The following is a 13612-nucleotide window of genomic DNA, read 5'->3' as shown; positions in this document are numbered from 1 at the left end:
CTCCCACTCCCACTTTCTGTCTACCCCCTCCCTCTCATACCTCCACTCCCCTCTTCTCCCTCTCTCCTCCCCCTCATTCTTACCCCCTCCTAAGTATGAGGAGGAACAGGAGGAGGAGGATGGAGGGAGGAGGAGAGGTAAACTTCATCCATCACTCTGTCTCCACCAATCCACCCTGTCTGCTGCAGGGGCCCTGACAGTGACCTATCACCCGAGTCTATGCGTGGTCAGGGGGACAGAGGCTGATGAGGGACGGTGAAGTGTTTAGAGTGGACAACATGACAGCCCAGCACTTTAGACACATACGGTATAAACAAGAAACAACTCAGCTCTCTGTCTCTCACACACACACTGTGTGGCACCTGCTCTGCCCTCTCAGCTCATAAAAGCTGAAGTGTGTGTGTGTTTTTCTGCATTTGTGTTTGTGTGTATGCGTGTGTGTCTGCGCGTGTGTGTGTGTACACGTGTGTGTGAATGTGTGTGCGTGTGTGTGTCATTAGGATTGGAGAACAAGCAATTACAGTGTATATGTGTGTTATTTCCTGCTCTGTCATTACACCACGGAAGAGAATGGAACACACACACACACACAAACACAGAGCGTAAATACATCTCCCTCCTCCGTAAACACATCTCCCTCCTCCGTAAACACCTCTCCCTCCTCCGTAAACACATCTCCCTCCTCCGTAAACACCTCTCCCTCCTCCGTAAACACATCTCCCTCCTCCGTAAACACATCTCCCTCCTCCGTAAACACATTTCCCTCCTCCGTAAACACATTTCCCTCCTCCGTAAACACATCTCCCTCCTCCGTAAACACATTTCCCTCCTCCGTAAACACATTTCCCTCCTCCGTAAACACATCTCCCTCCTCCGTAAACACCTCTCCCTCCTCCGTAAACACATCTCCCTCCTCCGTAAACACATTTCCCTCCTCCGTAAACACATTTCCCTCCTCCGTAAACACATCTCCCTCCTCCGTAAACACCTCTCCCTCCTCCGTAAACACATCTCCCTCCTCCGTAAACACCTCTCCCTCCTCCGTAAACACATCTCCCTCCTCCGTAAACACATCTCCCTCCTCCGTAAACACATCTCCCTCCTCCGTAAACACATCTCCCTCCTCCGTAAACACATTTCCCTCTTCTGTAAACACATCTCCCTCCTCCGTAAACACATCTCCCTCCTCTGTAAACACATCTCCCTCCTCCGTAAACACATCAGGGTAGCCTAGCAGCAGGGTAGCCTAGTCGTTAGAGCGTTGGACTAGTAACCGGAAGGTTGCAAGTTCAAACCCCCGAGCTGACAAGATACAAATCTGTCGTTCTGCCCCTGAACAGGCAGTTAACCCACTGTTCCTAGGCTGTCATTGAATATAAGAATTTGTTCTTAACTGACTTGCCTGGTTAAAAAAAAAAAATTAAACACATCTCCCTCCTCTGTAAACACATCTCCCTCTTCTGTAAACACATCTCCCTCTTCTGTAAACACATCTCCCTCCTCTGTAAACACATCTCCCTCTTCTGTAAACACATCTCCCTCTTCTGTAAACAGATATCCCTCCTCTGTAAACACATATCCCTCCTCCCTCCATGTCAGTGTTATACAGTAGCTGGCAGAGTATTTTATGTTCCACTGACTTAGAGAGTAGATTCTGAGCCAAACACATTTACAACCCTTGTAAACATGTCTATAACATCATTCAGTACAATGTGTGCGTGTGTGTGCCTGGGGAATTTTAATATGTTGAGTTAACAGCCTCACAATCACATAACATAATGATGTCAGTTACACTGACATCTTAAGCGCACACACGCAGGCACGCAAACGCACACGTACGCAAATGCACACACACACTACCTGCTGACTCAGTATTTGTGTATCATTTATCACACAACGTATGGCCCTAATCATCTAATCTCCAGGGACAACACTGCCAGCTAGCATCTTCAACGCTGAGCAGCTGAGGAAATGTAGGGTTTAGTACATCTACAGTAGCATGTTAGCAAAAACTATATACTAGTGGATAACTAAACAGAGTGCAAACATAAAAACATATATTTATGTTTTATTGTCACATATACAAGATACTGTAGGTGCAATGAAATGTGTTATTTTACAAGGTCATATAAAAAGCATGAGCTGGCACACACCCAGAGAAAATGATTTAGTGTAGAGGTGCTGAATAACGATGAATAAACTGGAAGCTATCAAAACAAAGAGAGTCACACACTCCATGTATAAAGTCCAAATCATTTGTTAGGTAAACCATCAATGTCCTGGCAGTACTGGGCTTTCTTCATTGTCAGACGTAGTAGTACGGTGCCCCTGGAGACAATGAGGGTCAAAGGCACATCAACAGATTCTTCACCTTGTCAGCTGAGGGACCAGCGACCTAGTTCGAATACTGTATGGCTCAGTTGGTAGAGCATAGTGCTACAATGCTAGGGTTGTGGGTTTGATTCCCATGGGGGACCAGTAAAGGGGAAATGTATGCATTCACTGCTGAAAGTCACTCTCGATAAGAAATGTAAGTGGTAGACTACCTGCCACCCTCTATTTAAACCCCCCACCGATATGTGCACTGTTAAAATTAAGTGTTTTGTAACAGCAAAACTAGTGGCAACTGAGCTGCTACCAACACAAAGGAGACTAAACCTTAACTTTGCTGGAGTATCGAAACACACAATCCTGAGATGTTTTGAAACATGACACGGTATGTTGTAACACCACTTAATCAAGTGTTGTGCAACATCTTGCCAGGGACTGGGAGCCCTACCAGAAAAGGTTGAAAACACTATTTTGGTGTTTCAAATCCTGTCTAGATCACTTCTTCTGGTGTATTTTCATTAATTTATGTATCTGACCATTTGCCAGTTTATTTAACCCATTTTGGCGGGCAGAGTAGAGGTTTTACAGCGGGCATTAAAAGTTGGAAATGTGTCAATGGGTCGTCTCATCATTGATGATCATTTTGCATGTCATTTTGGATATCCTTTCAACATGATCCATTATGTCCCATGGCACAACAAACTGATTAATACTACTATTTAGAAGTATTATTTTCTATCTTCAAACATGCAACATTGTGTAAAACAATCACAAAGTTTTAAAATGTTGAATTACCCACAACGCACTAAAAACAGAGCCATGTGACAAGATAGGAAGTGTAAGGAGATTAAAATACTTCTAATTAGTTCAATCACTCAATGTTCTCTATCTTTGGTTATCCTCACATAAAATATGTACATTTAGAGAAACATATTAAGTTCGATTTATTCATCAACCAAGAATTCACAAAATGGGACAAACACCACATTGAGAATGCATGCAGAATTGTGCAAAAATATCCTCTGTGTACAACGTAAAACACCAAATAATGCATGCAGAGCAGAATTAGGTTGATACCCGCTGATACCCGCTAATTAACAAAGTTCAGAAAAGAGACATTAAATTCTACAACCACCTAAAAGGAAGCGATTCACAAACCTTCCATAACAAAGCCATCACCTACAGAGAGATGAATCTGCAGATTTTAGAGAAACAACTAATGTTGGTACATATAAGTGTCTTATATCGGCTGAAAGCTTAAATTGTTGTTAATTTAACTGCATTGTCCAATTTACAGTAGCTATTACTGCAAAAAAATGCCATGCAATTGTTTGAGGAGAGCTCCTAACAACAAAACACTTTATTCACCACGATAGGTTTGATAAATTCACCTCTGAGAGTGAAATGTGTACTTACATTCTGCTCTGATTTATCATCCAAAGGGTCCCAGAAATAACATGAGGTGTCAATTTGTTAAATAAAATCATTTTTCATATCTTAAAAATGTCCATATAGCATGCACGATCGATTTCTTATTTCCACTCGTTCAATTCGCAAAGAAAGGAATCTGTGATAATCTAACCCTAAATGTTGTTTCAACCAGTCAAATCACATTCGTATCTATTCCCTCAGAGATCCTAGAACGTAACCAGACTTCACTATATCATTAGGGGTGTAGTATGTCCTATAGGACACCATATTTGGTCAGAGAGCGATGCCTTCATGGCACGACAATGACGCAGCCGGTCTTCATTTGATCGACTGTATCTTTGTCACATCAGCACCAATCGGGTTCAAACAAAGCTAGCTAGATAGCCAATGAACTGGATTTACGGGAGTAACCGGAAACCTTGTGTCTGTCGCAAAACGTAGGTGCTAACCTTTTGCGACAGCATGCCTTTTCCTTTTGGACAAAAATTCTATGAATATTCAGAGTTATGAAGTTATGAAAACTGGTTGTTTTGCAAATATTGAACTTATAAAATGGCTGCTAATTCTGGAAAAGCTAAATCAAAGTCCAATATACAGATTTGACGATATTCTTGCAGAAAAATAAAATATGAATGCAAAGGTCTCCTTCACAATTTGTCCAAATGTACCTGGGTGACTTAACACTAAATGTCATGGAGAAAGCTCATAAATTATCTGTCTGAAACTTTGCACATACACCGCTGCCATCTTGTGGACACCATTGGAATTACATCCAGAGTGATGACTAGAACTGGGACTTTTCTCTTGCATTTCAAAGATGGTCGTAGAAAAAGACTGGTTGTTTTTTTCTTTGTATTTTCTTCTATCAGATATATTGTGATATATTCTCCTACATTCAATTCACATTTCCACAAATTTCAATGTGTTTCCTTTCAAATGGTACCAAGAATACGCATATCCTTGCTTCAGGGCTTGAGCAACAGGCAGTTAGATTTGGTATGTCATTTTAGGCTAGAATTATACTGGATGAAAACACAGCAAGAAAACACAGGCCAATATGCCGTATTGGTGGTTGGTTCAACAACAACTTGTTTTACTAGAGGGAAAAAAAACTGGAAATATGCATAACTCATATTTAATATTCATGCAGTGACTGAACAACAACTGCATTTCCACCTCCACCTCTAAAGTCATAGTATCATGGCAGGTCACCTGTCAAGTCACCTGTCAGGTCAGTCAGTCACTAATTGCTGCAGATGTGCTCAATAATGCTTGAGCATGTGATACTCCTCAAAGCATGGTGAAATACATAGAGGTGTATCACAAGCTAAACACATGTATTTTGTTCACTTCCTCTGCTTACTTCTCCTGGTGCCATACAGGCAGACTTGGCAGTGCCTCTGTGTGCAACTACCTTGAGCAGCAGTTTGAGGGACTTTGCGGGGAAAATGCTGTGCAGTGAGGCGTAGGGGATTGTCTGCAGCAGGACGATCCCCCAGTGGATGGGCGCCGAGGGGTGTGGTGCTCCTGTACTTCATCCACTGTCGGTCTGCCTCCATCACCACCAGCATCTTCAAGTGACCTGGGACTTCGTCAGTGGACAAGGGATCCTCAGATTTAGGGTTCTCAATGGCTACAAGGTTGGGGGGCAGCTCCTCACTGTCAGAATCTGATTCCTGACTTTCAGACTCAGAAATCTCCAGAATTTCCACATTTGTGAGTTGTCTCTTTTTGAAAGACATTGCTAATGGTACAGCTTAGCTCATTAGCTACATACATTAACAACACACTGAATGGCTCAGAGTGGGAGTGAGAGGTTACGTAATTGACTGTCGGCACGCGTCATTTATATCAATAAATCACTATCAGAAAATGTTTTGTGTGGTAATTATTTATATATTTACTGTTTTATTCACATGTTTTCAATTACAAGTGACAAATCATTCATTCCAATTCTTGCATAGATTGTAATGGGCACATATTATGTGTGTAAAATACTTTTTTGAAGGTTGTACTGATTATGATGAGCCAAGCTAATTCCAGCTAAGTGTGTGGAGCCATGTTTGTTGACTGACATACAATATATTCTGGGTTTCATGTAATCGTCTGTTGGACCAAAGATGCTATAACAAAATGAGGTGAGTAAGGGTTCACTAATTTTTTGAGGACTTCTGGAAATGAATGGTGGGATGTGAACGATGGTAGACAACACCACCCCCCCCCCCCCCCCCCCCCCCATACTATAAACAGACCAAACTCATCGTGTCTCCTCTTATTACCTTTGGTTTCTGTGAGGGGAAAAAAGCATGGCAGCGTGCAGAAACTTTCCATTTCTAGAGAGTGTTTTACTCAATTATTACCCGTGATGTGATGAATTATAAATAGTCATTTCTATTAGCTAATTCATATTGTAGTTTGTCAGCAAGAGTTATACAAATATGACCGCTTGTGTTACTTTCCTCAGTTAGCGCTCGGACAAATGTAGCCTATCTTTTTCCGGTTAGGATGATTGTGTTATGCTATAGATACTTCTGTGAATGTCTGAACATTCTGGACATAGCTTTGTAAGGACTGTGTTTGTGTAAATAGTTTCTGAAAAAAGTGTGGCCAGCTCAAATGCTGGTGGTTGTGTGACACTGGCCGTTCTAAATAAACGTTCTACTCACACCGGTTGGAGCGTACGCTACAGGGACCACTGTAGAATGATCACACCGGTTGGAGCGTACGCTGCAGGGACCACTGTAGAATGATCACACCAGTTGGAGCGTACGCTGCAGGGACCACTACAGAATGATCACACCGGTTGGAGCGTACGCTGCAGGGACCACTGTAGAATGATCACACCGGTTGGAGCGTACGCTAGAGGGACCACTGTAGAATGATCACACCGGTTGGAGCGTACGCTGCAGGGACCACTGTAGAATGATCACACCGGTTGGAGCGTACGCTGCAGGGACCACTGTAGAATGATCACACCGGTTGGAGCGTACGCTGCAGGGACCACTGTAGAATGATCACACCGGTTGGAGCGTACGCTACAGGGACCACTGTAGAATGATCTCACCCGTGTGTTGGTACATGTGAAAAGGTTAACTATTTGCACATCGTTACAACGCTGTATAAAGACATAATATGACATTTGAAATGTCTTTCTTTTTTTTACTTCTGTAAGTGTAATGTTTACTGTTCATTTTTGTTTATTATCTACTTCACTTGCTTTGTTTCCCATGACAATAAAGCCCTTAATTGAAATTTAATTGAGAGTGAGTGAGTGAGTGAGTGAGTGAGTGAGTGAGTGAGTGAGTGAGTGAGTGAGTGAGTGAGTGAGTGAGTGAGTGAGTGAGTGAGAGAGAGAGAGAGAGAGAGAGAGAGAGAGAGAGAGAGAGGATAGAAAGCTAGTAAAACATGGCCCACAAGGGACCTGCATAGATATCTGGCCAATCATCAGAACAGGAGGCTGTGTCCTAATAGTTTTGAATCGCATCTTTTCCTCATCCTCTTTCCCTGACAAGTTTATCTTCTGTTTTGAACACTGATCTGACAGGACTAGATAGGTTAACAGTTAAGAGTGTTGGGTCAGTAACCAAAAGGTTGCTGGTTTGAATCCCTGAACCGACTAGGTGAAAAATCTTTTCATGTGCCCTTAAGCTATTAACCCAGATTAACCATAAACCAGGGAAGAAGAGAGCAATGAAGGGGGAAGTTGTAGAATTGTGATATGACTGTTCCTGGAGTCTCCCATTGAGGGAAGATAACAGATTAAAACCTTTCCATGGGCAGTTTGTCAGCAATCTCACTGTTTCTCTTATGGTCTCCAGGATTAGGAGAGATCTTATGAAACGGTGCTATATTCGCTCTCTCGCATTCTCTGATTGTGTATATGTATGTTGTGTTTGCTCAGGAGGTTGTGGTCTAGCCAGAGTGGTTAGCCACCTGGTATAACCCAGCCTTAGGCCCTAGGACTGACTGTCTGTATCTCAGCAGTCTATAGTGGAATCATCCTCATCTTGTCTCCACACACAAACCGCTCCCCACAGACAGGTGTTTAATACTGTCTGTAGTAATAGTATTCAATTTGAATAAAGAGCTATAAAGCATAACTAGAACAATGTATTAGATGGTATGCTTATAATCAGTTTATAAATCATTATTAGTTCACTTGTTTACCATTTGTAAATTGTTTGTAAATCAATCATTATCATACCAAATCAAAGTGCAAAGGTAAGGATTCAAATAGAATAGGCCTATACTGTTTTGTTCATTGAAGTGAAAGGTAAAGGACCAGTGTAGTGCGCCAGTTTACACACAAAAGTTAGCATTTATAAAAAATTTACTTGATGTGACAATGTGTTCACCTCCCCGCAAAAAATGTAGGCCATGTGTACACACATCTGCTAGTGGTTGAAATATTGTATTGCAAGCTGGCACGTAAGGATTTTGTGCAAATGGGAGATATGATGAAAAGATAATTAATCAAAAAGCTAAAAATAGGAAAATATATTAACAAGAATGCAACCATTTACCATTAGTGAGAAGAGTGAAAATCTGTGTTTGATTTTTAGAATTTAAAATTAGACATATGAATCGTTTTCCTATTTATACAATTATCATAACCTTTGCAGAATATATTCCTCAACCTTTGTGGCCATGTTTACCACAACAAATTACAATGTGCATCTACTTAATTGGACCTAGTATCCTAGTAAATAGATAGGCTATATCTATTTGAAATGTTTAATATCATAGGTATCAGGATTTATAATACAAACGAGCTCTCATAGTTTCATGTCAGAATTAGACGTTCATCCATGTTTCTCAAACAAAAAATGTTGATGTTGTTCCAAACGTCAAATTTCAGAGTGTTTAAGGTTAAGTTTAGGCATTAACTCCGTAATCTCAAGGTTAGGCATTATTAACTCAGAATGGTCAAGGTTAGGCATTATTAACTCAGAATGGTCAAGGTTAGGTATTATTAACTCAGAATGGTCAAGGTTAGGCATTATTAAATCAGAATGGTCGTTAGGCATTATTAACTCAGAATGGTCAAGGTTAGGCATTATTAACTCAGAATGGTCAAGGTTAGGCATTATTAACTCAGAATGGTTAAGGTTAGGCATTATTAAATCAGAATGGTCAAGGTTAGGCATTATTAACTCAGAATGGTTAAGGTTAGGCATTATTAGCTCAGAATGGTTAAGGTTAGGCATTATTAACTCAGAATGGTTAAGGTAGAGTTAAGGTTTGGGATAGGCTTAAAACTAAAATCTCAAAAACAATATTCTATCCTGGATTCTAACATGCAACCCATTGTCACCAGAGGCAGATGCCTACACCCCTCCGCCATCCCTGTCCACAATGGCCTAGCAAAACCGAAACTTACTTGAAGGTAACAGTGCTCACTGTTGCCCCTAGTGGCAGGTTTCCATGTCATCTCCCCGACATCTTCAGACACGGATGGACATCGTATACTGACTTGTATCATGGGTGACCTGGCTGATAATACCAGTATACAGTCGAATTTAACAGCTGATCTTTAACCCTGAATTAGGCCCAGAGATGGAAAAAGTACTCAATTGTCATATTTGAGTAAAGGTAAAGATACCTTATAAAATGACCCAAGTAAAAGTAACCTAGTAAAATACTACTTGAGTCTAAAAGTATCAGATTGTAAATGTACTTAAGTACAGTGGTGGAAAAAGTACTCAAAGTATAAATACATGCTATACATCAAATTCCTTATATATAGCAAACCAGACAGCACAATTTCCTTTTTTATGACTTTTTTTTGACAGACAGGGGCAACTCCAACACTCAGACATCATTTTCAAAGGAAGTATTTATGTTTAGTGAGTACACCAGATCAGAGGTAGTAGGGATGACCAGGGACATTCTCTTGATAAGTGTATGAATTTGACCTTTTTCCTGTACTGCTAAGCATTGAAATTGTAACTAGTACTTTTGGATACCAGGGAAAATGTATGGAGTAAAAAGTACATCATTTTCATTAGGAATGTAGTGAAGTAAAAGTAAAAGTAGTCCAAAATATAAATAGTAAAGTTAAATACAGATATGCCAAAAAACTACTTAAGCTGTACTTTAAAGTATTTTTACTTAATAAGTACTTTACATCACTGAGTAGGCCTATGTATCAAGTTTCAAGTTTGTATTGTCACGTGCACAAGTACAGTGAAATGCCTTTTTTGCTTGCTCTTTCACAACAATGCAGTAATGAATATCAATAGCACTATTTAAAAAAGTAAAGTAGAACAAAAACACAAGATAAATAGAATTGTAACTACTGTTAATACTCTAATTGTATTTTTTTTGGAATAGCCTGACCTACAATTTTTCTGAATTCGCGGGTAGTCCATCATATTTAGGTTGTGGGAAAATTCAAATGTTCTGCTGATAGGTCCATTTCAATTTGCCATTGTTTTCTGGTTCAGAAACGGACAGTCATTTTACAGATACAGCATACACTCCTGCTAAAGATTAAAACATTCTGCCAGCACAGTAAAATGACTGGTAGTTTATGTAAGATATTTGACAGAATGGGTAGGCTACGGTATTTCTGTGCGATAGGAGCAATACCTCATTATGTTTATAAATGAAATATTGTCTACTAGTTAAATGTGACATTACAGTATTAAGATGTAGCCTACAATGCCAACGGAAAGGGCGAACCTCTGTTCTACCGTTAAACTGCGCTTCGGTGGTTGAAATATTGTATTGCAAGCTGGCACGTAAGGATTTTGTGCAAATGGGAGATATGATGAAAAGATAATTAATCAAAAAGCTAAAAATAGGAAAATATATTAACAAGAATGCAACCATTTACCATTAGTGAGAAGAGTGAAAATCTGTGTTTGATTTTTAGAATTTAAAATTAGACATATGAATCGTTTTCCTATTTATACAATTATCATAACCTTTGCAGAATATATTCCTCAACCTTTGTGGCCATGTTTACCACAACAAATTACAATGTGCATCTACTTAATTGGACCTAGTATCCTAGTAAATAGATAGGCTATATCTATTTGAAATGTTTAATATCATAGGTATCAGGATTTATAATACAAACGAGCTCTCATAGTTTCATGTCAGAATTAGACGTTCATCCATGTTTCTCAAACAAAAAATGTTGATGTTGTTCCAAACGTCAAATTTCAGAGTGTTTAAGGTTAAGTTTAGGCATTAACTCCGTAATCTCAAGGTTAGGCATTATTAACTCAGAATGGTCAAGGTTAGGCATTATTAACTCAGAATGGTCAAGGTTAGGTATTATTAACTCAGAATGGTCAAGGTTAGGCATTATTAAATCAGAATGGTCGTTAGGCATTATTAACTCAGAATGGTCAAGGTTAGGCATTATTAACTCAGAATGGTCAAGGTTAGGCATTATTAACTCAGAATGGTTAAGGTTAGGCATTATTAAATCAGAATGGTCAAGGTTAGGCATTATTAACTCAGAATGGTTAAGGTTAGGCATTATTAGCTCAGAATGGTTAAGGTTAGGCATTATTAACTCAGAATGGTTAAGGTAGAGTTAAGGTTTGGGATAGGCTTAAAACTAAAATCTCAAAAACAATATTCTATCCTGGATTCTAACATGCAACCCATTGTCACCAGAGGCAGATGCCTACACCCCTCCGCCATCCCTGTCCACAATGGCCTAGCAAAACCGAAACTTACTTGAAGGTAACAGTGCTCACTGTTGCCCCTAGTGGCAGGTTTCCATGTCATCTCCCCGACATCTTCAGACACGGATGGACATCGTATACTGACTTGTATCATGGGTGACCTGGCTGATAATACCAGTATACAGTCGAATTTAACAGCTGATCTTTAACCCTGAATTAGGCCCAGAGATGGAAAAAGTACTCAATTGTCATATTTGAGTAAAGGTAAATATACCTTATAAAATGACCCAAGTAAAAGTAACCTAGAAAACTACTACTTGAGTCTAAAAGTATCAGATTGTAAATGTACTTAAGTACAGTGGTTGTCTACTAGTTAAATGTGACATTACAGTATTAAGATGTAGCCTACAATGCCAACGGAAAGGGCGAACCTCTGTTCTACCGTTAAACTGCGCTTCGGATCGGATCGGATGAATAGAGAAAAATACTTGAACTAGTTCATCTATTTACTACTGTGAAGTGAGTCTAATTATTAAGTGAGAGACGGGACGAATGGTAGCCTATCCTCACTTGTAGGCCTATAGGCTATTTCTCCAGTACGAAACAATCACAGACGGAAAAGGTGAGGAATTTATTCTGCGATTATCAAGGAAATTAAATAATAAGAAGAAATATATTATTATTTCAAATGCCAAGATAAAATAAATCGATTTTCGCTGTTCTCATTAACGGCAAATTATTGCCTCTTGGTATTATATTTATCTACCTTTTTGTTAGGAATAAGAGCGTCATCATATATCCCCCATTTGCACAAGGCTATGCTACTTTTACGCAACGTTCATAAATGAGGCCCCAGAGCCTTAACAGAAGAGGACAGAATTGTTGTTGGTTTAGTGTAGGCAACTCTACCCCCTACACAGCTGCTTGCAGCTCAGCAGCACATGGCACACCGTTGTGTGTGTGCGTGTGCGTGCATGCGCGTCTGTGAACTCCACCTGCGGGCTGTGTAGGGCCTACACACAACGCAACGTGATCCGCTGTATGAGGCCGGTGGCATTAACTCAGATAAACAAAGTGGTGCTGTTAAGGTCCCGTCTATCTACAGACGAACTCATGTAACATATCACCTGATGCGTATATAGTCTTCATGGAGCAATGCCTTTCCAACCACACGGCTAAACAAAACGTCTTGCTTGGCCCTCTGGCTAAGGACTAGTTTGGCAGCCACTGAACTTCCACAGCAAACATTTACACACAAGCAATTATAGACAATAGGTTGGTCTAGACTTAAATTCTATAATATAATCATACCCGGGTATTAAATTAATCATGTAAAACACACAACAAGATCGAGAGAGATTGAGAGAGATCCATCCCCTCACTACAGACAAAGCACACAGCGGTAACCTAGTCCTCATGAAGAGCAGAGATGAAGACGGCCGAGTCATCATCAGCAGTGTGTATCTTTCCCTCTATCTGATTTAATGAACTTCTGGAGCGATAACACATATTTCACACGTAGGACTACAACATAAATTAACGAGGGGGACACTAAACGCCCATATACTACTTCAATGACTTTAGGCTACTTACCACGTACATGCAAATACTCCTTTTTAAATGAATCCCAGTATAGAAAAATATCCATAGGCTACCGCTGTTCCTTGGCGTAGACTCAAATGAAAGTGATGTGTGAAACAGCTACCGCCTCACACGCACACACACATACACACACGCTCTCGCTCTCTCTCGCTCGCTCCGGCTGCACGATCGAGAGGCGGGTCTTCGTTGCAGAGGGTGGGAGGGCAAGCACCTGCTCAGATGGACACGCCCTTAGAGACACGGCTGCAGACTGACATCGAGGACACAGATTGATAGATCAGATAAGATACACAGCAAATTCTCCAGTGTTAAATCAACACAGAGTATTACAGTGTCTATATGGTCCAACATTTTCAGTGTTTGATTAACATATTGCTTAGTGTAAAGCCTTATTTGCATATTTCCCCGTGTGCCTTTCAAGTGAGTTGTAGATTTACCACCCTTGACTGTATTTGTTAGTGACAGAGACATAGCTGTTGAATGCAATTATGTTTAGCGCTGAAGCCTTCACCAAGTGTGATTCCAAGTTAATATTTTATCATAACAATGTAATTGTTCAGTTAAAGACAATAAGTCCTTATTTTGGGAGCCTAGTTTCACCCTAA

The 13612-nt window shown here is 40.2% G+C and overlaps 1 protein-coding gene across 1 annotated transcript in view; it reads right to left on the bottom strand.

Moving 5' to 3' along the window:
* LOC110502056 (genetic suppressor element 1-like) overlaps positions 1-13132 on the bottom strand; it is a 43441-nt gene extending 30309 nt beyond the window's left edge. The window contains exon 1 of the mRNA XM_036956070.1: positions 12999-13132. The gene's annotated coding sequence lies outside the window, so the exon portion shown is untranslated. The remainder of the gene's footprint in view (positions 1-12998) is intronic.
* Positions 13133-13612: the final 480 nt, after the last annotated feature.

This window comes from Oncorhynchus mykiss, chromosome 2, assembly GCF_013265735.2.
Source record: "Oncorhynchus mykiss isolate Arlee chromosome 2, USDA_OmykA_1.1, whole genome shotgun sequence".
NCBI classification, from domain to species: Eukaryota; Metazoa; Chordata; class Actinopteri; order Salmoniformes; family Salmonidae; genus Oncorhynchus; species Oncorhynchus mykiss.
The sequence above is the reverse complement of the archived record's forward strand: the minus strand, read 5'-3'. Positions and strand labels throughout refer to the sequence as shown.